This window comes from Cervus elaphus, chromosome 21 (genome assembly GCF_910594005.1).
Source record: "Cervus elaphus chromosome 21, mCerEla1.1, whole genome shotgun sequence".
In the NCBI taxonomy this organism is placed as follows: Eukaryota; Metazoa; Chordata; class Mammalia; order Artiodactyla; family Cervidae; genus Cervus; species Cervus elaphus.
Window position 1 is genome coordinate 50621972 of NC_057835.1, and position 25503 is coordinate 50647474.

General features: G+C 38.7%; 1 long non-coding RNA gene across 1 annotated transcript; it reads right to left on the minus strand.

Moving 5' to 3' along the window:
• Positions 1–8847: 8847 nt before the first annotated feature.
• On the minus strand, positions 8848–17061 carry LOC122679637. The gene is made up of 3 exons (XR_006336466.1): positions 16894–17061; positions 11780–11927; positions 8848–11551 (listed from the first exon to the last, which is right to left on the minus strand). It is a non-coding gene; the product is annotated as an uncharacterized LOC122679637 (long non-coding RNA).
• Positions 17062–25503: the final 8442 nt, after the last annotated feature.

Consider the following 25503-nt stretch of genomic DNA (forward strand, 5'->3'; position numbering starts at 1 on the left):
ATTCTTGATAGATTCTGAGTCCGAGCTCTTCCCCACTGGAGAAAACTTCTTGCCATATTGTGATCCTGTCATGCTATCACTCAACTTGTATTGAGCACCTCCGGTAATAGGAAGCTCAGTACTTTGAGTTAGCCAGACCATTATTAGGCATTTATAATCTTCAAACCATTCTTTCTGATAATATGTCTCAATCATCATCTCTTTAACATTGCTCCATTCTCCCTTATTCTGAACAAAGCCATTTATATTAGATAAAATAAAATAATGTCGATTCCCCCTCCCCACCACTGCAACTTCTCTAATTATATGAGGAAAGCTGGTCTGTCTCTTCACATCTCCCGTCTGCTCAGGGCAAAAATCTCTAGTTTTTTTAGCCAATAAGTCATTTGACTTTGTTTCCAGATGTCTCACCCTGCTGGCTTTTCTCTTCTGGATAGTCGTCTCCATCCTGAGAACACAATAAGCCAGATGTAGCTTGAGAAGTGCAGAGAACCCTGAAACTATAATTTCTCTTGCTTTAGAAATGGTGTTTCTGTCATTGCAGCCTAAGTTCACATTAGCTTTTAAAACAGTAGCATTACATTCATGGCTTTTATTGAACTTGTGGTCTGAAGCCCCAGGCCTTTAATTTTTCCCTAGAAAGTGTAGTCAAGCCATGTATTTCTCATTCTGTCCTTATGTAATTGATTTTTTTTTTAAACTACAGGTAAAAGATTTTCCTTTATGCTTTTTTGTCTTTTATCATATTGGTCCCTGGAAGTGCGTGATGGGACAACTGAGAGAAAAACCACAAGATTCTTGGCTGCGGCAGACGCTGGGAATCTGGAATGACTCTAATAAATTACAATAGGAGTTCCACTCGAAAAACCCCAAACCCTTTGGATATTAAAAACATGAAAACAAGCAAACCAAAAAGAAATCCTCCAAAGCCTGTTGTTGGTGGGAGCTGCATTACCTTCAGCAATACTAAAATGGGGAGGAAAATACTGCTCTCCTCAGAAACTGAGGCCTCCTATGCGCACTGCTCTTCAGTCCCTGAAACTTCCTGCTTTTATCCAGTTAGTAGGGGACCCAGTAGAAAGAACACATTTTAAATATGCAGAGTTTCCTGTGTTTCCCCTTCTTTGAGCCAATTAGCACATGTTCAGCAGCTTTGCCTTCCCTCTGTTAGCACATAAATTACCTTTGTCTTCAAACACTCTGGAATTTCAACAACTTCTAATTACTTGGGTTATCAAACTCTTGTGTCCAAGAAGCAATTCTCTCTCCTTTGGAAAATGAGGGGACTCTTTTCCAGATGTCCAGACCATTGATAAAAGTTAGTCTTGCCCAATACTTTGGCCACCTGATGCAAAGAGTCAACTCATTGGAAAAGACCCTGATGCTGGGAAAGATTGAGGGCAGGAGGAGAGAGGGGTGACAGAAGATGAGATGGCTGGATGGCATCACTGACTCAATGGACCTGAGTTTGTGAAAGATGGAAACCTGGTGTTGCTCATTCCTATATCCTTCTCTGGATGTTTGCACTTAGTTGATGAAGCCTGTCTAGTATGGAAAAGCCAAGAAGTTTAGGAGCTTTCCTCCCAACCAATTAACTCCCCTCTGCCCTGCCATGGCTAGCATTATGTCAGGTTCAACATATGTTGTGCAGTGGAAGCACTGTGATTAATATAATGTAGCCTGAACAAAGATTAAGTTGACAATTCTAGCAGGGAAAACCAACATGCCCCAACTCCTTATAAGATAAGTTCGAGTGGAGAAAGGGCATAAGAAGCTATATGCAAAGTGTTATGGGGATCTGGAGAATAAAAAGGATCACTTCAGTTGGAGGTAAGTCCAAGATTGGGAAAGATTCCATGAAGCTGAATAAAGAGGCATATAATTTGTAGAAGAGAAAATAATATTACTGCTAGCAGCTATATGCTGTGCCTTGTGCTAAGTTTTTTACATGCATTGTTTAAAACAATGCATCGGGCTTCCCTGGTTTCTATGATGGTAAAGAATCTGCCTGCGATGTAGGAGACCTGGTTCTATCCTTGGGTCAAGAAGATCCCCTGGAGAAGGAAATGGCAACCCATTCCAGTATTCTTGCCTGGAGAATTCTATGGGCAGAGGAGCCTGGTGGACTACAGTCCATGGGGTCACAAAGAGTCGGACATGACTGAGCGACTAACACTTTCACTTTCACTTAAAAATACTTACAGAATATCTATGGTGTAGACATTATTATTAGGTCTGTCTTACCAAGGAAGTTTTGAGACATGAAGTAATGTCTAAGCCATCCCAGCTAAGAAGTAGTGGAGCCCAGATTTAAACCCATTCCATTCAGAAAGGATATTGCAAGAAGAGGGAATGTGATAAACACAGATAAAGAATCGGAAAAGAAGTCTACCAATAAGGGTTTGAGTAGATACAATGTGAAAAAATGTTGGGAGAGATACTGGGGCCAGATTGTAGGAGACTTGGAATACTATGCCAAGAAATTGGAATTTAGTTTGTAAGCAATTGGGAACATTAGTAGGAGTTTAATAGGAAAGTTGAACAATAAAACTTACACATAAAAAATTACTCCAAATGAGGTAATGAACACATGTTTCAGCTTCTTCAGAGGAACATGGATGCATTACCAAGTGTAATTGTATGTGCTGTATATATATATATATATTTTTTTTTTTTCTGGCTTTTTTCTATCAGAATTTTACTGGATCTGATCCTATACTTCTAACATCTATACATGATTTTGTTAGGAAACTTGATTTCCGTCAACTTAGATATTGTGGCACTCTCTTCTTTGATGTTATTGTGCTATTTTCTCTTTGCCTTCTTCTCAAATTACATATAGCCTCCATTCATTTATTTTGGTAATCAGTGTAAAGCTCTCTAGAAAAATGTCAAATGCGTAATACATTACATAACACTGAGCAAAACAGCCCACAGTCTTTTCTCCACCTCTGTGGAGGGCTCACCCCAGATAACCCCACGACTGTCCCTAGTTTCTGGCCTTACCTTTGTCACACTCTCCTCAACATCCCACAACTCTGGTTCTCTTTCCTCTTTCCCTTCCTCCCAACCTTTTAAGTCTAGTATGTTTTCTGAGCCAGTAGCTCACCATGACGTCTAAAGTAGAGAAAGGTAACTTTTCTGGGATCTTTCTGTTTTTTGTTGTTGTTGTTATTTGTTTGTTTTATTTTTATTTCTCCAGGCATTATTGGGAAACTTGGAGAAAAATACTAAAATAAGAAAGTGAGAAAGATTCAAAAACTTACCAACTTTCTGTCTCCTCTCTTTGTCTCTTATCTTGCTCTCGTTTATCTATAGTTATTTTACAATAAGTATTGCAGTATTTGTAACCCATCACTGTGTTTCTGTTAGGTGCTGGCACTTGGAGGGATTTGCCTTTGCAGAAGGTACAGTTGCTACCGAACTTCACATGACCAAGAGTTGAATTTTTGTCTTGATCTTGCCATAGATGCAATCACTTTTGATACTGACATTCTTGAATTGTTTACTTTAGAAATTAAATTTGTTACTGTTCATTCAAAAGGAACAACAAAAAAATCCCAAGTAAGACTTCTTGCCTGCCATCAATACCTGGAAAGGAAGTTTATGCTTCCTTTTTCCAAGTATTGGGTTGACTCACCATATCTCAGTTGGTTGTCAGATTGTCAATAAGCATGATAAGACTTTTTGTTTTCCCAGCTCAGAGGATATAAAAAATTGTGACAGGGTAGTGGCCCCTCTTATTTCTGTGATGAGCAGGCTTATACTAGATTTTTATTAATTTTCTATGCCTTGCATTATTAAGTCAGTCACTGATGCTTCTGTCATGTAGTAAATCCAGAAAATTACTATTTGTTAAAATTTCCCACTGCTTCAATTAATGCAGAAATATAATACAGTTTTCTGAGCCTGAAGTATTTCTGGTTACAAGAGAAGATGGCTATGTTTGATTTCAAGGCCATTTGGTCACATTTCTAACCTGCTAATTTTTTTTTTTTCCAATTTTTTCACTTAATGTATTGACCCAATTTTATAAATCAGGAAAATAAGGCAGCAATGACAATTTACTTCTTATGTAAGGAAACAGTCTGATGATCCAAATGGTCTTTTTAGACTTATAGAAGTAAGTAGAATGAGCTCTTGGAAGATCATGCAAATACTCTTTGTACCTGGCATTGCATGCACTGTTAGTTGTTGCCTCAGGACCCTGAATCTTATTATTAATTTACCTCATGGATTAGACAAAGCTATAAACACTGCTTTTTTCTTACATATGTTGCTTTAGAGCTATTGTGTGTGTGCATGCAGCAGGAGATTTAGTTGCTAAGTCATGTCCGCCTCTTTGCGACCTATAGACTGTAGCCAGCCAGGCTTCTCTGTCCATGGATTTCTCCAGGCAAGAATACTGGAGTGGGTTGCCATTTCCTCCTTCAGGGGATCTTCCCAATCCAGGGATTGAACCCACAAATATGTCTCCTGCATTGGCAGGCAGATTCTTTACCACTGAGCAATCTGAGAAGCCCTTGCTGTAGAGCTAAATCAACCTTAAAAATAATTTTGTGGATTAAGACAGCTATCATTTGCATTAATGTAAGTCTTATCTACATGCAGCCCATTTAATAGCAGACCTAAATAAGCAATGCTGTATACCTTTGGTATTTTTTTTTTCCTTTGTAATTCCTAGAGGACATTATTAATACTTTTGTTTTATTATGACTACATGATCTAGGTTTACTGGTAGGGTTGCCCATACAATGCAAAATTCCCAGTTGCATTTAAATTTTAGATAAACCATGAATAACTTTTAGCATAAGTATGTCCCTAAAATTGCATGAAAGACACTTAGACTAAAAAAATTAGTCATGTTTTATCTGAAATTCAAATTTAACACAGTGTTCTCTATCTTTATTTGCTAAATATAATAGCCTTATTTACTGGGAGATTACAGAAAAGACATTTTGTTCTTTTCAATAAATACATTTCAGTAGAGAGATACATTTAGTTGTTATGTAAGTTTTTATACAAATATATTAATAAATTAGGGAAAATCTGATTTTAGACTATATAATTTGTGATTCACATTGTACGGCCAGGGTAAAGCTCCTTTTCAAACACATGGCCATTTTCTATTTACCTGTCTGTGTCTTCCATTAATCTATGACATCAGAAAGGGAAGAAGCAGACTTCACTCATTTTTGTATTACATAATGTTGGCACATAGTAGGAGCTCCATAAATATTTCTGGAATGGACTGCGTAATTACAGAATGATAGGCTGGCCCAGTAATAAAAGATGTGTGTGTGTGTGTGTATGAGAAAGAGAGAGATTTAAAAATGCCTAACATGCAATGAGTGATAACTTAGGTCAGCACTCTGGTAGGATCACTGTGCTAAAGCTTAGTTCTTACCTTCTTTTTACAGAGGGCCCTTTCACTAGTGTGTGTACTCAGCTGCTCCGTCATGTCCAACTCTTTGAGGCCCCATGGACTGTAGCCCACCAGGCTCCTCCGTCCATGGGATTTTCCAGGCAAGAATACTGGAACGGGTTACCATTTACTTCTCCAGGGGGTCTTCCCAGCCCAGGGATTGAACCTGCATCTCTTGTGTCTCCTGCATTGGCAGATGGCTTCTTTACCACTAGTGCCACCTGGGAAGCCTTTCAGTAGAGAGTGGGTCAAAGCCAATCAGAGGCTATATATTAGAATACATCAATCAATATATGTGTCACTTAGATACTACACCCTCTTTTTAGAGGCTCTCCAAAAAGACAAAACAAAAAAAAGAATGAGTTAGTGAAAAAGTTTTCAGATAGCCCATGTTGGTTTGCTTATACTTCTGGTATCAAATCTTCCTTTCTAAAAGTCAATTTGTAATAAAGTCGGACCGGTAACTGCAACAATAGCTCCTGTCTCCTGCACTTAAATAGAATCGTTTCACTCCCTCATTGAGAAATTGAATCCAGTACCCCTCTCCTTGAATCTGTGTCGATTCATAGTCCAAGGTGATAATTTATAACTTTCCATGAAAATATCATGCACTTCTACCTTGCTCTTATGAGAATCTTGCTCTAAGAACCCAGGTTGATTTTACTATGATCCTTTCTCCAGTGGTTTCTCCAAGAAAGTTTACATGAGAGGAATTTTTTTTTACCTTTTGCACACTTGAAATTATCATTTTTATACTTTTGCTTGAGGAACTGACTGGCTACCGCAATTTAGATTGAACTTCATTTGACTATGAGTTTATTATACATTGTTCCATTTTATTGTATTTTCTGTTGTTGCTGTTGGGAAGGCAGATATCTATCTCATTCCCTACTTTGTTTAAGTGACTAGGTTTTTCATCTCTGGAAATGATTAGGACATTTTAAAAAATGTCTAATACTCTAAGACCTTATGATGATGTGACTTGTTTATTAGGCTGGATGTTCAGTAAGAGAGTTGTTTTTAATTTCCAAGAAATGTTCTTACATGATTGCTTTAAAAATATCCTCTCTTTTATCACCATCGTTTTACACTCTTCCTTGGGCCCCTATTTTTTTGATATTTTGATTACTTGAGTAGATCTTTTAACAAATTGATTTATTTTTTTACTGTCTACTTTCTGTTTTATTGCTCTGAATCCCTGATTTAATGTTCTGTTAAATCTTCTATTGAATTCTAATTTCAATGATCACATTTTAAAGTTTCAGCTATTTTCTACAATTTTTCCTTGTGTATTTTATTATTGTTGTTTAGTCGCTAAGTTGTGTGTGATTCTTTGTGACCCCATGGACGGTAGCCCGCCAGGCTCCTCTGTGCATGGAATTCTCCAGGCAAGGATACTGGAGTGGATTGCTATTTCCTTCTCCAGGTGACCTTCCCGAACCAGGGACTGAACCCTCGCCTCTTGTGTTGGCAGGTGATTCTTTACCACTGAGCCTCATGGGAAACCCTTCTTGTGTATATCATGATATTTTTATTTCCTTTTTTTCTCTTTTGAAAGATCATTAATTATATATGTATATATATTGAGGCTTTCTGTGAGCCCTACATCATGTTTCCCGTGAGTGCCCAGATTTTCTGTGTGTCTTGGTGTCCTCAAATAGCTGATCACCCCATGACTATCCAATCAGATCTAAGATCAGGCACTTAAACCTAATTGATTAGCACTGTGGAGTGTAGGGCAATCAGGTAGCCCACAGCTTGTTAACTGGCTAATTTTCTCTGGGGTAGTTGGTTTCACCAATAGGGGATCCCACTATCTTCTGTCTAAAGTGCTGTGAGGCTGCTGCTGTCCTGGAGCTGGAGCCTTTCAATAAGTATTCCCCTCTATTCCTTGGTCTTCAGTGTTGAATTTAAATGACAACCTTGTTCCTGGGCTAAGGAACCCAGAACTTCTCTGGTTCAGTTACCTCAGGGCAGTGGTTGTTAGGCATACGCCAGAATCACCTGGAAGACTTGTTAAACCACAGGTAATTGAGCCTTGCCTCCAGATTTTCTGACTCAACAGGACTGGGATGAGTTTGAAAACACATTCATCCCCAACAATAGGATCCCAGATCTAGGGCTTGGAGACTACCACTCTGGAGTATAAACCTCTGGCTTTGCATGGAGGTGAGTGAAAGGTCTGTAACTGTGTGGCATAATTTAGATTACTAATGGTTTCATTTTCTTTGATGGTGCAGTCTGAGTCTCTTCTTGTTATTTAGGGTGTTATTTTGAAGGGAACATGCAGAAAAACTTCTTACATCATTTTGATGAAGGGTTATTTTAAGTAGAATAGCAAGAAGAAGTCCTCTTGTTCCCAACATTTTGAAACAGATGAGCAAATCCATGATATTGTGATTCTTTCTAGTTTTACTGTTAGAGAGTATTTTTGTGATAACTGTATTTTATTGCTGTAGTGTCATTTGAAAACTGGAAATCCATGGTATCTAGTACCTTCCAATTGATCAAAATACTATAAACTATTGACCAGAACAAAATATTTACAGTTGCCTGAGGAAGTTTGTACTTAAGAAGCAATTACATTTTGCACTGAAAATGATAGCTGAAATGAATTTGCCTCTCTGTTTCCTAATATCAGTTTTTATTTTATTTTGCTAGACTGTTCATTTGATTCTCATTAATCCCAAATTTCAAAATGTGAAATATGGTCATCAAGATTTAGATCTATGCTACTTAATGCAGTTGCCACTAATAATTTTGTTGTTATTCGGTCACTAAGTACTGTCTGACTCCTTGCAACTCCATGGACTGCAGCACACCAAGCTTCCCTGTCCTTTATTATTTCCCAGAGTTTGCTCAGACTCATGTCCATTGAGTCGGTGATGCTATCTGTCTCATCCTCTGCTGCCCTCTTTTCTTTTAATATATGACTTTAAAGTTTTCTTCTTCGGTCCCATTAGACATCTTTGTTAGTAGCACATGGTTAGTGGCTATAGTAATGAACAGCTCAGATATGGAACTTTTCCATTGTTGCAGAAAGTCCTGCTGGGCAGGACAAATATAAAACCTCCTTTATTTACAGAAGGAAAAGAAAAGAGGAAAGAATGACTTTCAACGAAATCACTCTTTTGTCAGTCTTACACATCTTATTCAGGAACCTTTGTTTGTTTGAAAATATCAATGTCTTCAATAGATGTCCACAATGTCAAATACCGCACTTCTGGCTTCATCATGGTAACGTGGGAGATGGAAGTGATTTACTCCAAAATGCTGGGTGGATTTCTGTGAAATCACTCACATGCTGTTAAGGTGAAGATACACTCATGGGGCTGGAGGCTTACCTCCCACCCCAGCCCTCCCCACCCATTTCCCTACCTGGTTAGTGTCAGGAGGAGACGTGTTGAAAGGCTGAACCATTGCAGGTGTGCTTTGTCAACTGGGATTTGGGCTCTGAGTTTCTCAGATCAACATAGTGTGTGGCTTATGTGCAAAGCGCTTGCTTTCAGCAAGGAAGTGTGTGCATCAAGGCTAAATGCCTGGTTCCAAGGCGAGCCACACACTCATGGATTCTTGCCTGTATGTTTGTTGGCCTTTGGATCCCAATTTAATTGTTTATTGATCAAATAAACATTAGAGGCTATTTATTGGGCCCCAATGGGGAGCTATTATCTCAGCCAATGGATGATAAATATATTTGTATTCTTATGCCTGATTTCTAAAATGTCAAAAAAAAAAAAAGAAGTGTACTTAAACTTGTCAATGAAAGTGAAACATTTCTAGTCATTATTGCCCAATAAAAATGTTTATATGGACACAAAACTCCTTTATTTCAATGTCACAAAAAATTCTTTGGAAATCAGTGGGGGAAGGGGAATGGAAATGAGACTACGTAGATAGATAATAGATTGTAGGTATCAGATATGTAATTATATTACTTTTATTAATGACACTCAGCTGTCAGATACTTAAATTTTCTCTTTGGGGTTGTTTAGAAAGATGATCTCAGAACATTCTCCCTGAAATTGCTTCAACTTTTTAATTTTAACCTAGAGAAAACAGCCTGGCTGCCCAAACTATGTTCCATTCTGTTGTATTAATATTTGTTGCAAAGCTGATGATCTCTTCCTTGGATTTGTGAGTACTTGACCCTGATGGCTCAGCAGGTAACGAATCTGCCTGCAGTGCAAGAAGGAGATGAGGGTTCAATCCCTGGGTCAGGAAGATCCCCTGGAAGACATGACAACCTACTCCAGTATTCTTGCTTGAAAACTCCCACGGACAGAGGAGCCCGGCAGGCTACAGTCCATGGGCTTGCAAAGAATCAGACGTGAATGAGAAACTAAACATAAGCATAAGATCTTAACCCTAAGGAAGGGTTAGGTGTTACTGTCATGAGTCTGCTTACAATAGGCAGAAACAACTTTCCTTCTGAATGTATCTAAAGAGATACGTCCTGCTCCCACCACCGTTTGCTGGTAAACACTCTTTTCAGTGAATAGGATGATCAGACCACTAAGATTTAGGAAAACCCAAACAAACTAGTAAAGCTCATTCAAAATCAATTGCCTTGTTATAACTGGAGGTGCAAATAAGTTACAAATCAGCAAGGTCAATATCATGGCAGAATTACCTCTATGTCTTAGTCAGAATTTGTGTCTTTTGTTTCTCAGGCCTATATTAGTGGGCAAATAGCAACAACATAACAAGTATAATAAAAAGTGATACAATTTAAGCACTATGATATGATAGTAATAATATAAACAATAATGATCATTATTGAATACTTGATACCATGTAAGATGCTATATGAATAATGTATTAATTGTAATTACAGTTTCCAACAATTCTGTAGGATAAATATTATCATTTCCATTTTACAGAAAAGAAAGTTACAACTAATTTTTATTACCTTGACCAATGTCCCAGCTAGTAGTTGAGAGTGTCCCAAACCCAAATTTGTCTGACTGTACAACATATTTTCTTAATCACTGTATCAGGCATTCAGTATGATGAGTGGAACAGAATTTTTAGGAGTGTCAGGATTATGGAGCTTGAGATACTATGTGAATTAGGAGTTAAGTTTAAATGAGAACATTTAAAAAGTTCTCAAGAAAAAGTTTTCTAGGAAATACAGTGACTCTCTGATACGTCCCAATCACCAAGAATAATGTTTAGCACATAATGAGTGTTCAGTGAGTACTTATTGCATTAATTAATGATTTAGAGTTACTGTGTAACTGTGATTTATGGTTATGGTACAACTGTTATAATTGGGGTATACTGGGAGATCTTTAAGCTGATATATGCATATTTTTCTTGCATGAGACACATAGCCTAGTCTATGTAATTACTGTATAAGTTAAGGAAATCTGTTCATATATATGTATACATGTTCCCCAATTATGTTAGCTAAAAACTGGTGACTTTAAGAGCTTTCTTGAAGACAATGTGTATGCATTAAAAGATATTTCTATCTCTAATTGATGACTGATTTAGGAACTACTAAATTTAGGGACTGAGACTGTTGAATGAAAGCAGATTCATTGGTATGAGTCTGTAGTAGATATTTCAGATCTTCTCATTGCCTCAGTCGTCGAATATTCTTAGGTGAAGAAGTTAAGAACTCTCTAGCATAAGGTGAATTTATTTTCAAGAGAGACAAAAAAATATACTGAAGGTAGCCTTCCTTTGGTTCAACTGTATCTTCAGAGTCCTTTGGGATCAAACTCATGTACCTTTGCCATTAGTTAAGTCTTAAACCATTGTGGAATTTCAAATATTAGTTTGGATAGTGTGTTAATTTCCTGTTGTTGCTTCACCAGATCACCACAGATTTAGCAGCTTGAAACCACATAAATTTCTTATTTTATTGTTCTGGAGATTAGAAGTTCAAAATGGGTCTTACTGGGCTAAAATCAAAGTGTGTCAGAGCTGTGTTGATTTCTGGAAGCTCCAGGAGAAGATCTCCTTTCTTGCTTTTTCCAGCTCCTAGGGGCTGCTCACATTGCTTGTCCTATGGCCTCCCCGTTCCGTCTTCAAAGCCGGCAATAGCCAGTGGAGTCTTCTCAGAATGCATCACTTTGACACTGATTCTTCTGTTTCCCTCTTCCACTCTTTGAGGACCTTTGTGGTTATATTAGACATGTCTGGTTATAATCTAGAATAATCTTCCCAGTTTAAAGTCAGTTGACTAGCAAAGTTAATTTCATCTGCTACCTTAATTGCCCTTTGTCATATAACATAACACATTTACATGTTCTGGGAATTAGAACATGGGCATTTTGAAAGATACAGTATTCTGTCTACCACAGATAGAAGCAAGAATATGGAGGTATTTTGTAACAGACTTACATTAGGTTCCAATTCTAAATCACCTGTGTGATCTTGGGCAACTTAAGTTCCATCCGTTGCTTGGGTAGCAAAAGTGAATTAATAATTATTACTCCCCAGGCTTGTCATGAAGGTGTTATTAGCATCAAAGAATAAAGGAGTATTTAACCTGTGAAAGAGAGTTCTCTTGTTTGTTATCCTTTTAGATCTGGAACAAAAACTTCTCAAAAGCTGTCGTTTATAGGATTTTTAGATAATCTTTTTTTCTTTTTAAGTGAAGGAAGTAAAACTCATCCATTTAATATCTTCTTTATAGCTCATTACCTAGTTCTGTCTAAAAGATGATCTTTAATTAAGAACTTACCTTTTTTTTTTCTTTTTTAACTCATTAGCTCACCATAAGGATGCCACACTATGGCACAGTTCTTGAAAGACAAGATTAATGAACTTTCAACAATTAGAGAAAATTGATGGATAAATTTTGCTGACCAGGAATACAGTTAAAGTTCAAGAAAGAAATCGATCTGTAAAGGATGTTCTAATTGCTGGGAAGCTTAATGCAAAATAGAGAGTATTGAAATAGACTTTCAAATAAAAGGATTAGAATAAGCAAAATGAAAAAGAATGAATGAAAGACAGAACATGGTATGTGAGGGAAGGCAGGCAGGGGAAAGGAAGAGAGCTATATGACAGAATAGAGGCCATGTCTGTTAAAGACATAGTCCTATTGAATGTGGAATATGGAACTGTGTCATAAGAGGACTTGAAAGCCTGTTACTTCTTTTAGAGTAAAAAAGTCAGTGAAGGTTCTTGATTAGAAGGTGACAAAGGTGAATTAGGAAAGAGATGAGTTTGTAGAAATTGGTAGAAAGTATGAAGTTGAATCGTAATCCCCTTCCTTTCAAATATAAACAAAAATTGATGTTGACCGACGCATGAATTGGTTTTCTCTGGTGGCTCAGACAGTAAAGAATCCTTCTGCAATGCGGGAGACCTGGGTTCATGCCCATGGAGAGGGCATGGCAACCCACTCCAGTATTCTTGCCTGGAGAATCCCCATGGACAAGGGAGCCTGGAGGGCTACAGTCCATGGGGTCGCAAAGAGTTGGACACGACTGAGCACCTGAGTGGCAGCAGAATGCATGAATCATCAGAGCTAAATCTCTCCATCTCCGTCAAGCATTTCTGCTTATATTAGAACATTCAGGGAAGGGAAATGTGACCCACTGACAGACTAAGAGGTGTCCTGAGAGGTATTAACCTTTTACAGAAGTCATTATGAGGAAGTGTCGGGAGGACAGAAGGGAGACATTTATTGAACAAACGAAGCAAAACTCTACACTTGAGGTGAATTTATTCTTTGAAATTTTATGGAGTCTATATTTGTGAGTTTTATTTAAATGATCATTTGTAGAAAGATAATGTGTTTTCAGAATCCTGCTTTTACTAACTGGTGACCTTTATAAAAATAATAGACTTTAAAGTACTCTGAATTTCTTTATCTTTAATATTGGATTGATACTTCTTACCTAGTAGAGGTTTTGTGAGGGTTAATATAGATAACCCATATCCATCAGTAAGCATACTTTCTAAACAGTTTCTGGACAGGAAGGGAGCTCATTGGAAGTATATGGGCCAACTCACAGAATTAAAAGGAGAGTGAATGAGGGTTAATCCAGAGATCTAAGGAGAAAGAACCAAAAGGCTGTGTCTTTAAGTTAGTGTTGTTAGGTTATCTCATTTCTACATGATGTGTATCCTTGTGTTACTCTCTTCAGGATCCAAATTCCCAGGGGAAACAAAGTACCTAAAGATCCCAGGGTCACAGTAAAACTTACACAGCACAAAACTAAACCAACAACGAAGACTTTATTCAAGGCTGTTTCAAGAGGGGAGAGGAGAGAACTACAAACTCAACTCTGCTGAAACAAAGAGGAACAGGGTGTAGAGGTGGGGTGAGGAGTAGATTGTAGGCTATCCATGCTTACTAGTTGACTTAACGCAAAAGGAAAGTAAACTTTCTCATTTCGTCATGTGAGTGAGTGAAAGTCGCTCAGTTGTGTCCAAGTTTTTGCGACCCCATGAATTCTCCAGGCCAGAATAATGGAATGGATAGCTTTTCCCTTCTCCAGGGGATCTTCCCAACCTAGGGATCAAACCTAGGTTTCCCACATTGCAGGCGGATTCTTTACCATCTGAGCCACAAGGGAAGCCCCATATCATCATGACAGGAGGTAATTTTACAACTTGATCCTATGCTCCCACCAAAGTTAAGGTTCAGTGCTCCCACAGGTACTGGAAGGTAAGGGGTCTATCTGTCTTGATGGTTACACTTCAAAGGCATGGTTCCCAAGTCCTTGAGAAAAGACAGTCTTGGGGTATAAATTGGCAAGAGGCTTTATGAAAGATTTCCATCTCAAAGCTGCAGAAGCTTTATAAGGAAAATGTTGTAGGGAAAAGGAAACAGTAAGCCCATCTTGGCCACCAGAGCAGTCAATGAGCCTGCCTTGATTGTGATGATGGGAAGAAATAGATGTGGGAAAGCATCTTGACTTATATTCCCACCAAGGCAACAATGAGTGGGGAAAAGAGTCATTCTCAAAAGAGAGGTGAGATAGAGCCACTGAAATAAAAAAGGGGGAAAGAATGGTGGGCAGGACATTATGGAAAACTAAAACGTGCCTGGCACTGTGTTAGTAGTTAGAAGTATAACACTTGAGTGATTTAAATTTATTTAGAAGAAATAAACAAATTTGCTCAAAATAATTAGCAAACAATTCACAGGCGATGTTGAAGCAAAGACAAATCCCATAAAATCATGCCACCCCATGAACAATCCTCAGTACAGTGTTGCCATATTGTAAACAATTAAAACGTTTACTGTGGCCCCTTAAACTTGCCAGATGGAAGAGTATAATGGATGATGCACTGCAACAAATCTTAAAAATTACTTTTATTTATTGATCTCCCTCAGGCTGCCATGCTCTCTCCCAAAGGGTCCCCAAACTGCTTTTGTTCATCGGTCAAATCAGTCAGCCCCCTGCCACCCCTAGCCCAGTCTGTCCTCCTTTCCAGTCTATTTGTATTTCTTTAAAATACTCTGTGTTGTTTCACCTGCAGGTATTAATGCAGGTATTTAAGGCCATCGTACTTCTTCCAGTTCTGTTTTGCTGCCTTTTATTCAAATGAACTAGCAAGGCTGCTTCTTCCTTAGAAGTCAGAGCAGGGACAGTGAGGCTCTTTGAATCCCAGTGTAAATCTGTCATTAGAGCTCAAAGATTTCAGCCTTAGGTGCTGGGATGAGAACACACAAAAGCTTGTGCCAGTTACCAGGAAAGTAAACTAGTATCTGCCCCCTCCCTGGGTACCCGCTGTGGAGGGTGCTCATTCCTCTCATATGCCACCATGTGAATCTGCGAGTCCATCATACAGACAGTATATATGTTTGCTGAGGAACGTCAAGATGAGGAGGTGTATCTTGTCCTCATATTTCTTCAGTACCTACTTAACACAGGGTGTGGCTCTGAATTAGTATTCACTAGTTTTATTTTTACTAGTTTGACTTTTGTTACCACGAGGCATATGGCATCTTAGTTCCCTGACCAGGGATCAAACCCACATCCTCTGCATTGAAAGCATGGAGTCTTAACTACTGAACTGCCAGGGAAGTCCCACTCATTTAACTTTTTAAGTTGAATTATTGAGAAGCAGAATTTCAAAGCTTGACAGAATCAGTGATTCTTCAGCAGGTATGAACAGAAAACTGTTCTGTGAATGTGCTGGGCAGCTGAGAAGCAGGGCTACGGCATTGCAGAAAGCTTCCCACGCTAGCGATGGAGAAGGACAGCAATTACTTGAGAACCTGTAGTAGTACCCTCACTGTCTAGTTTCCCAACCTGAATGGAATATTCAGGAATTTAGCAGGAGATGGGAAGAGAGAAGACCAAAAGGGGAGGGAAGGAGAAGGAGGGGGTTTGAACCTAGCCACTACCGTTGCAAACTTACCTTTTGTCTCAGACACCAGACTAGGTCACTGGATAAGACCAGATGTACAGTAGCATGTGCTACTGTGGCCCCTTCACCTTTGTGTATGTATCCATAAAAATACTATTATAGCAACAATATCATCTTGTTTCAGCAGAGTGTGGAGTGGTTTAGCTAAGGAAGTTTATATGGCAAATCTAATTACAGTGTTTCTTTTTGGTAAAACTCTATTAATGTGTTATTATAAGAGACCAGATACTAAAACCCTTTTAACAGTTTCAGAGAAGATTCCTACGATGGGAAACAGAAAATTCACTTAATGTGAACATAAAATATAAAAGCTTTGTAAAAGAAAAATAATTTTTTTTCTTAAACAATAAAAACTATTTTCTTGTAGTTCTGGGATTAGAGAAATCCAACATCAAGGTGCTGAGCAGTTGAGTTCCTAGTGAGCAAACTCTTTGTGGCTTACAGACAGCTGCTTTCTTGCTGGGTCCTCACACAGTAGACAGAGAGACAGTCTTCTCATTTCTCTTCTTTTCTGTGTGTGATTTGATATTTTCACAGAGTAATAACTTCATCTAAAGTTACTAAAGAAAAAATCCTGAGCAACTCTTTAAGATATGTGTGTTCTAAATAAATGTAGAAGATGCTCCTCAGAGTACATGCATATAAAATAAAACTCTGATAACTTAGAATCGGGGAGTAAGTTGTTCTTTCTGGAACACTCCAAGTGCCCCTCAGAGCATATGGACTGAGAGATCAATGTGGAACACATTAATGCAGCAGAGACGAAAGGGAACCATGGCTGGGAGCCACTGTTTCACTTTTCCAGTAGTTGTTAGAAGCTTTTGTGCGTTCTCGTCCCATCACCAAAAGCCTGAAATCTCTGAGCTCCAATGATAGATTTACACTGGGATTCAAAGGACAGCCTAAATGCAACCATGTTCTCATGTTGCTAATCACAGTCGCTCATTTAATATAGTGAGAGCCAAGATCAAGACGATAAGTGTTTAAGGCCCTGAGCTAGAAGCCCATAGGACTAGTTAAAACAATTGCAATTTTGTTCCTATTCAGGCTCAGGAAATTATGTCTCATCCATTTGGAAGCATACCTTGGAAACATTACATAAAGGGCAGGAAACCACTTACCAACTGTAGTTTGAACCAGTTCCTAGGCAAGGTCTATGTGAAGGTGAAGTCTGATTCAGGTCTGCAAACTCACTCCTCCAAGGAGGGGTTGGATAACTTGAAAACTAACATCAGAAACTCCAAAGACTGCTTACAAAGAGACTCAGTTTCCAGCCCGGACTATGAGTTGGTATGATTCTACTTTTGCATAAATTAATCACAGAACTGTAATCATTTCCTACTAGGGTTCCAATTTTAGAACCCGGTTCCGCCTTCCAGTCTGCACTACAGATCTTTCTAACGTAAGTCAAGTATTTGAAGGAGCTGACAGCTCTAACCTCAACCCAACATGTTTGATCTGCTGCTTGTCTCTCATCTTAAAAGCATTGCTCTCTGATTTTTCTCTCTCTTGCCTGCTTAGTGGTAGATCTCCTAAAAGATGTATAGTTTGGGTGGCTTTGGCAAAATGCTTTTATGATTTCCCTCTTATAATAATAGCCTGAAATTGTTAGATCTGGATTTAGTTTAAAGGGCACAAACTACAAAAAAAAAAAAAAGCCAGAAGGAATGATTTTGATTCTCTCAAACTTCATCATACATATCAACAGACATCTAAGGAAGAAGAGTCTACTTTCTTGATCATTTTTCTAAATAAATGTTTTTAAATGCAAAAATCTGTCTTACACAAGGAACTTGCAAATTGCTAGCTATTTCTGAAGGCATTGAGCTGAAATTTTAAACAACAATTTTTTTTTTTTTTATAATGCTTCATATTTCTTTATGACAGGATCAGGGCCCATCAATTCAACCTCTCAAATCTCTCTCAAGTTGTCCTCCACACCCTGCTGTTACAGTTCTAGTTGAGGGTTTTATTATTTCTTGCTGGGACTATGGCAGTAGCTTCTTTATAAGTCATCTTACTTCTGGTTAGATTCTGATGGCAGCATCTTCCAGGCTACCTATAGAAGGCAATATTTTTTTAATATAAGATTTTTTATAAATTTACTTATTTTTGCTTGAAAGATAATTGCTTTGCAGTATTGCATTGGGTTCTACCAAACATCAACATGAATCAGCTATAGGTTTACCCATGTCCTCTCCCACTGGAACATCCCTCCCTCTTCCCTCCCCATCCCACCCCTCTAGGCTGTTACTGAGCCCCAGTGTGAGTTCCCCAAGCCATACAGAAAGTTCCCACTGGCTATCTATTTTACACATGGTAAGTGTGTTTGCATGTTACTCTCTCCACCCCCCTCCCACCCTCTCCTTCCCATTCCGGCTGTGTCCATTAGTCTGTTGTCCGTGTCTTTGTCTCCACTGGTGCTCTGCATGTAGGTTCATCAGTACCATCTTTCTAGATTTCATATATATGCCTTAGTATATGATAATTAAATGCAAGAATCTGATCATGTGGTACCCTGCTGGAAAATAAAAGTGAAAGTGTTAGTTGCTCAGTTGTGTGTCTGACTCCTTGTGATCCTGTGGACTGTAGACCATCAGGCTTCTCTGTCCATGGAATTCTCCAGGTAAGAATACTGGAGTTGGGTTGCCATTTCCTTCTCCAAGGGATCTTCCCAACCCAGGATCAAACCTGGGTCTTCTGCTTTTCAGGCAGATTCTTTACTGTCTGAGCCACCATGGAAGCCCTGCTGCAAACCTTACTGTAAATCCCCATCATCTTCAGGATGTATTCCAAATACTTAACATGGGGCAAATAGCTTTTTATGTGCTTTCCTTGCCAGTTTTCCAGCCTCATCTCTACCACTGCCTACAAACGCGACTGCTATCATGGAGCCTAGTTCTCTCGCCATACCATGCCCTCTTGTACCTGAAACACCTCTGACTGAAATGCATGTTGCCAAATTTCTGCTAGCTCTTACATTTCCTTCCAGAGCCACCTCAAATCTGTGTCACCTCTTCATAGTCAGTGAAAAAAGTATGGTGAAGATTCACGAGTAAATATTTAGATCAGTTAAAATGAATATTAACATTAGCCTGTTTCCATACTGTACTTTAATTCTCCTTTTACACTAAGCTTCCTGTAAAAGCCTAAATTTTTGTGTCAGTCTGGACAGATAGATGGGGTGATGTGTCCCATGACCATGACAGAAACTACAACCACTAAGACAAAGCCCAAACCAGAAAAAAAAAGAAAAAAGAAGAAAACAGGAATAAATGAAAAGAAAAATTACAATTCCCTAGGAATTCTCAGAGAGATGATGTAACCCTGGGATTTTTTTTTTTTTTTATGGTATATATCATGGGAAACGACATCTTGCTATTTGAAGAATAAAAGAAAAGAATGACCCCGACATGCAGAGGACTTGGGATACACAGTGGCAGACGTTTGGCTGACAAACCAACCTGTCTATCAATCCATCTGTCCCCTCTCCTTTAGTTATCAGTGTCTTTGTTTAATATCTGATGGAAGGGGCACTCGTGGCAAATTTAGTTTTTCTCCTGTGATTTAGGAGTAGTTGAAAAGAGGATTTGTTCTCAGTGCTGAAGCCTTTGTCTTTGGTGATATCTAAACTTTCCATGCTAACCCCAAAGAGTCTTCCAATGTGTGCGTGCCTGTGAGCTCAGTAGCTTTAGTCGTGTCCAACTCTTTGTGACCTCACAGACTGTAACCCACCAGCCTCCTCTGTCCGTGGGATTCTCCAGGCAAGAATACTGCAGTGGGTGGCCATGCCCTCCTCCAGGGGATCTTCCCAACCCAGGGATGGAACCCGTGTCTCGCGTGGCAGGTTGTAGGCAGGTTCTTTACTGCTGAGTCACTGGGGAATCCCAGTGACTTCCCGTTTCAGCCCAGAGGCATGGATTCTCTCCTTGTCCTAGCCTCTATCCCATCGTGTTCCCCATTCCCCTAGCTTGTGGGACTACCTGCTCCAAAATTTTCTTCTTAGTTAACCAGAAGCAGACCAACCAAAGAAGTTTCCCATATGATATTCTTCTAAGTGAATGAACAGGCTTAAGATGATGTTTATTTTTGTTGTTAAAATTTCGGAATCATTAACCAGTGTTGGAAAAGCAATAGGGAAACAGACACCCCTAGACTCCAGTGTTGAGAGGGTAAATTAGGAAAACTTTTTGGAAGAAAGTTACAATATGCCAAAGCTCTTTCATGCTCTAGAATTTATCTTCATCGTCCACAATAATTATCTCATCAAGTTGTTCATTGCTTGTTGATTTTAGCAGTGAATACTGCAAAACCCCTAAGTGTTAAAGTAGGATATGAGTGCAATAAATATTGACACTGCTATACTATGGAAAATTTGCACCTATTTTAAAATGATGTTCAATGACAGAAAAAATTTGAGATGATACACTCAAAATATGAACTTTTTTATTGCTTGGTGAAGTGTCTATTCTATTTACATATGTGTATTTTTTAATTTTTAAAAAAGATGAACCAATATTACCTAAAAATATCCTTAAAATTTGCCTGAGGAGTTTAGGGAAAATAAAATTCATGGTAGTGCTGTGGAAAGTGGAGCCAGGTAGAAGTAGACCTTGGAAGAGGAAGAAGGGCTGGGTTTGGTTTCCCTGTTAACTTCCCCAGCTACATTCATATTCACAAGGCATGACACCATCAGGCCAGATTTATACATCACAACGTAAGTAAGTAAGTAAGTAGCTAAAAAGTTAGAGAACTATCTGTTCTATAAAGACAGAGAAGAGGGGAAGTGGTTTACTCCAAACCCCTTCGGTGCTGATAATAGTATTCATGAGCAGAGTGCTAATCTATGATTCAACCTTGGCTCAGTTTTATGTTCCTTGTATACAAGAGTTTGTTTTTTATAGTCATCAAGCTGAGGATTTGCCATCATCTGCCTATACATGGTTTGTGGAAATTTAATTCTGTCACAGTGTATTAAAGACATATACCAAATATCTTGTCCAAATGTTGCATCCATGTGAGCAGACTAATAATACCAAAGATCTAAGGGTTTTATGAAGTTTTATTAAGGTTGAGTTTAAGCATTACACTATAACATGAAGATGATCCATTGCAAACTAAGCATTTGACCATGCTGTCCAAAGTTACTATCTGCCCTCCAGTAAAAATGCCTAAGAGACTATAGAAAAAATAATTCACTAAAAGAGTAGACTACAAGCATCCCATTGGATGAACCTGAGAGATAATAGGGCTTCCCAGATGGCACAGTGGTAAAGAACCTGCCTGCCAATGCAGGAGACAAAAGAGACACAGTTTTGATCCCCACGTCAGGAAGATCCTCTGGTGAAGGGCATGGAAACCCACTCCATTCTTGCCTGGAGAATCTCACGGACAGAGGAGCCTGGCGGGCTACAGTTCACAGGGTCACAAAGAGTTGGACATGACTGAAGTGGTGTAGCATGCTAACACGAGAGATAGTATGGAATAGATTTTAGTGACAAAAAGTACGAAGGAAACATAGCTGAAGCTACTATTGGAACTTCTTTTTTGGGGGCCACTATTAGAATCTTTTGTGCCCTGGAAGTCACTTCATTAAAAAATCTTAAAAGTTTTTAATCTTAATGATACCTTTAGTCAAAGAGATTTAAAATGTAAACATCTTCTTAAGGTGGCTAATCACTGACAGTGTTTATGAGTGAATCATGGTTTTGAAATTTGGTATACTTAAGAGCCTCTTGATGAAAGTGAAAGAGGAGAGTGAAAAAGCTGGCTTAAAACTCAACATTCAAAAAACTAAGATCACGGCATCCAGTCCCATCACTTCATAGCAAATAGATGGGGAAACAGTGGAAATGATGAGAGACTATTTTCGGGGGCTCCAAAATCACTGCAGTTGGTGACTGCAGCCATGAAATTTAAAAGACGCTTGCTCCTTGGAAGAAAAGCTATGACCAACTTAGCGTATTAAAAAGCAGAGACATTACTTTACCAACAATGGTCTTTCTTTTTTTTTTTTTTTTATTAGTTGGAGGCTAATTACTTCACAACATTTCAGTGGGTTTTGTCATACATTGATATGAATCAGCCATAGAGTTACACGTATTCCCCATCCCGATCCCCCCTCCCACCCCCCTCTCCACCCGATTCCTCTGGGTCTTCCCAGTGCACCAGGCCCGAGCACTTGTCTCATGCATCCCACCTGGGCTGGTGATCTGTTTCACCATAGATAGTATACATGCTGTTCTTTTGGAATATCCCACCCTCACATTCTCCCACAGAGTTCAAAAGTCTGTTCTGTATTTCTGTGTCTCTTTTTCTGTTTTGCATATAGGGTTATCGTTACCGTCTTTCTAAATTCCATATATATGTGTTAGTATGCTGTAATGTTCTTTATCTTTCTGGCTTACTTCACTCTGTATAAGGGGCTCCAGTTTCATCCATCTCATTAGGACTGATTCAAATGAATTCTTTTTAACAGCTGAGTAATATTCCATGGTGTATATGCACCACAGCTTCCTTATCCATTCATCTGCTGATGGGCATCTAGGTTGCTTCCATGTCTTGGCTATTATAAACAGTGCTGCGATGAACATTGGGGTGCATGTGTCTCTTTCAGATCTGGTTTCCTCAGTGTGTATGCCCAGAAGTGGGATTGCTGGGTCATATGGCAGTTCTATTTCCTTCTATAGTCAAGGCTATGGTTTTTCCAGTAGTCATGTATGGATGTGAGTGTTGGACTATAAAGAAAGCTGAGTGCCAAAGAATTGATGCTCTTGAACTGTGGTGTTGGAGAAGACTCTTGAGAGTCTCTTGGACTGCAAGGAGATCCAACCAGTCCATCCTAAAGGAAATCAGTCCTGAATATTCACTGGAAGGGCTGATGCTGAAGCTGAAACTCACAATACCTCAGCCACCTGATGCTAAGAACCGACTCACTGGAAAAGACCTCGATGCTGGGAAAGATTGAAGGTGGGAGTAGTAGGGATGACGGAGGATGAGAAGATTGGATGGCATCACTGACTTGATGGACATGAGTTCGAGTGAGCTCCGGAAGTTGATCATGGGCAGGGAAGCCCAGCATGTAACAGTCCATGGGGTCGCAAAAAGTCAGACACAACTGAGTGACTGAACTGAACTGAATATCGGATGAAATTCCCTGTATGATGGCAAGTACCCATTCTACTTCAAGTTACATAACCTTGATCTCAGAAAACTAGTAAATGAAACTATATATAGAAAAGAATACACAGAGAGAGGCTTCACGTGTGATATTTTGAAAGAGTACAATTATAATATGTCTCAGTGTCAAGTCTGCACTTAACCTCAGTTTCTTTTTATACACAAATATGATAAAAGATCCAAGTATATAATGTCTTGGCAAAATTTAGAAGGGAATATCTGGATCAAAAACCTCATAACCATATTTCATTTGATTTCACACCCATGAAACACTGGTTCTGAAACCACACACAATTACCAGAGATCTGCTATACCAGAGATCTGCTATGCCTTCGAGATAAGTTTTCAGCAGTTGCTAAAACTTATATATGCTAATAAAGGAACCTGTGATCCCCCTGGCTTGCAGCATGTTTACTGGAAATATTTTTAGAGCACAAAGAGAAAGGCTGAAAGTATTTTTTGTATTGTCTGCTCCTGTTTCTTTAGAGTCCTGGGCACATTTCACTGTCTTATTGTGTGCATTTGTGTGTATGTATCATGCTTGGAGATTTACAAAATAGTTTTCTTGCTGCTCGAGCCTTGTATTTATTACTTTGGATGACAGAGAAGGAGGGAGAGGGGGCAGAGCCAGAGAAAGCGGGAAAAGGAGAGAAAAGAAAGAGAGCAGAAAGGAAAGGAAAGATAGGGATGCCCATTTAGAAAAATAATTCTTTTGGGAGTGACTTGTTTGAAACTTTTACCATCAGTTTAGGATCGGTGATAAAGTGGTCAAAGAACTATAAAGTCAAAGATGCCTTGCTATTCAAGGTTTTTTTTTCTTTACACTATTATATAATAGTTATTATATAATAGTGAAATGAGCACAAAGACCTGCAAAAAATAAAATAATAATTGTAATACTATATTTGGATAAGCACCCATGAGTCCTAAGGTCTCTTAGTAAATAATTATCCAAGAATATTATGCTAAAAATAAAGCAAGGCCCATGAAAATTGTGCCATCGTAAACCTGATAAAAAGTGAGTCAAATATTCATTTAATATAAAATGTTTGTATATTTCTCAACATTATAATGATAGGCATAATCTTCCCCTCAGCTTTATAAAATAATAGAAATGGACATTTGCCAAAAGCTCTCCAAAGGTTACTTTTTTCTTTTTCCTTCTCTGTTCAATGTTCTCAGTCCCTTCCTGCTCTGTCACCAATCAGGCAAACTTACATTTAGACCAGAGAAAGGACTACTCCTTTTCTTTTCCCACACTTGGAAAAAGGGAAGCATTTGTCGTTTCTACCCACTCCTTCTCCCTTCTCCCTTAGTTTTGCTATAAGGGTGTTTTTGTTTTTGTTTTTTTGGATCAGGGGGTGAGGGTATGTGTATGTTAAAGTCAGGGGCATCTGTTAAAAGTGAGGCATCTGGTTACTCGAAGATCAAAACCAAATCTTTTGGTCTCATGTGAAGAGCTATGCAGTTTGGGATGCACTGTCCTTAATTCAATTACAGTCCTCTTTTTATTTATTTATTTTTCTTAAATCGAAGGCAGAGTACAACACAAGACAGACAGAGGAAAGAAAATAACAAAGGGAAGATCATACTTTGTAGGCTTTCAAGACTTTTTTCCCCCAAGCTTCAAATCAAGACCCACTCTAGCTCTATGCAGACAGCTGAAGTCAATTTCACACAGTTACTGGGAACCGGATTCTTTGTTACCAGGGGCGGCATCCACAACTACTAAATCTGATGTTTACAGCCTTGTTCCACCCTCTTTAAATTTTCAAATACCCCTGCAGTTCCCCAAATGAATTGTTCCTAGGCATCAGACAGGCAGAATCTAAACCCTTATTTACTTCCATTGTTTGATTTCCCCCCCCCCCCCCCGTAAGTGGCTAATTCTTTATTGGCTCTCAACCACCTGACTCTGTTTAGGTTGATAATAGGTATTTCCCTTGGTAGCCTACCTTTCAAAACCTTTCTGACACCTTCCACAGAAAAAGATGCTTAACTTGTTGGACAGTTTCACTTTGTTTTTAAAGGCAAAGCTACAAAATCCTAATCACTCATGCTAAACTCTTGACATGTTCCCTGTACTTATTTTGGAGGGGGAGTAGAACCCATTTGAAGGTATTTGAACACAGACACAGGGGATTTTATTCAAAAAGATTGATTAGATACTATTCTCTAGGTCTGCAAATGTTTTCAATTGTATACTCCATAAGTAAAGACATTTTGGCATCCTATAATGTATATTCATTTATTTTTATGTTATATACATGTACATCTATATAAAATACTATAAACCATTTATTGAAATAGAAACTGATGTTATACATATATAGTGATATATGTGTATATACATATATCATTGGCAGTGTTACAGACTCTGTTTGCAATGCAGGAGACATGGGTTTGATCCCTGTGTCAGGAAGATCCCCTGGAGGAGGAAATGGCAACACACTCCAGTATTCGTGCCTGGAAAATTCCATGGACAGAGGAACCTGGCAGGTTACATACAGTCCATAGGGTCTGAAGAGCTGGACATGAGTGAACGACTGAGT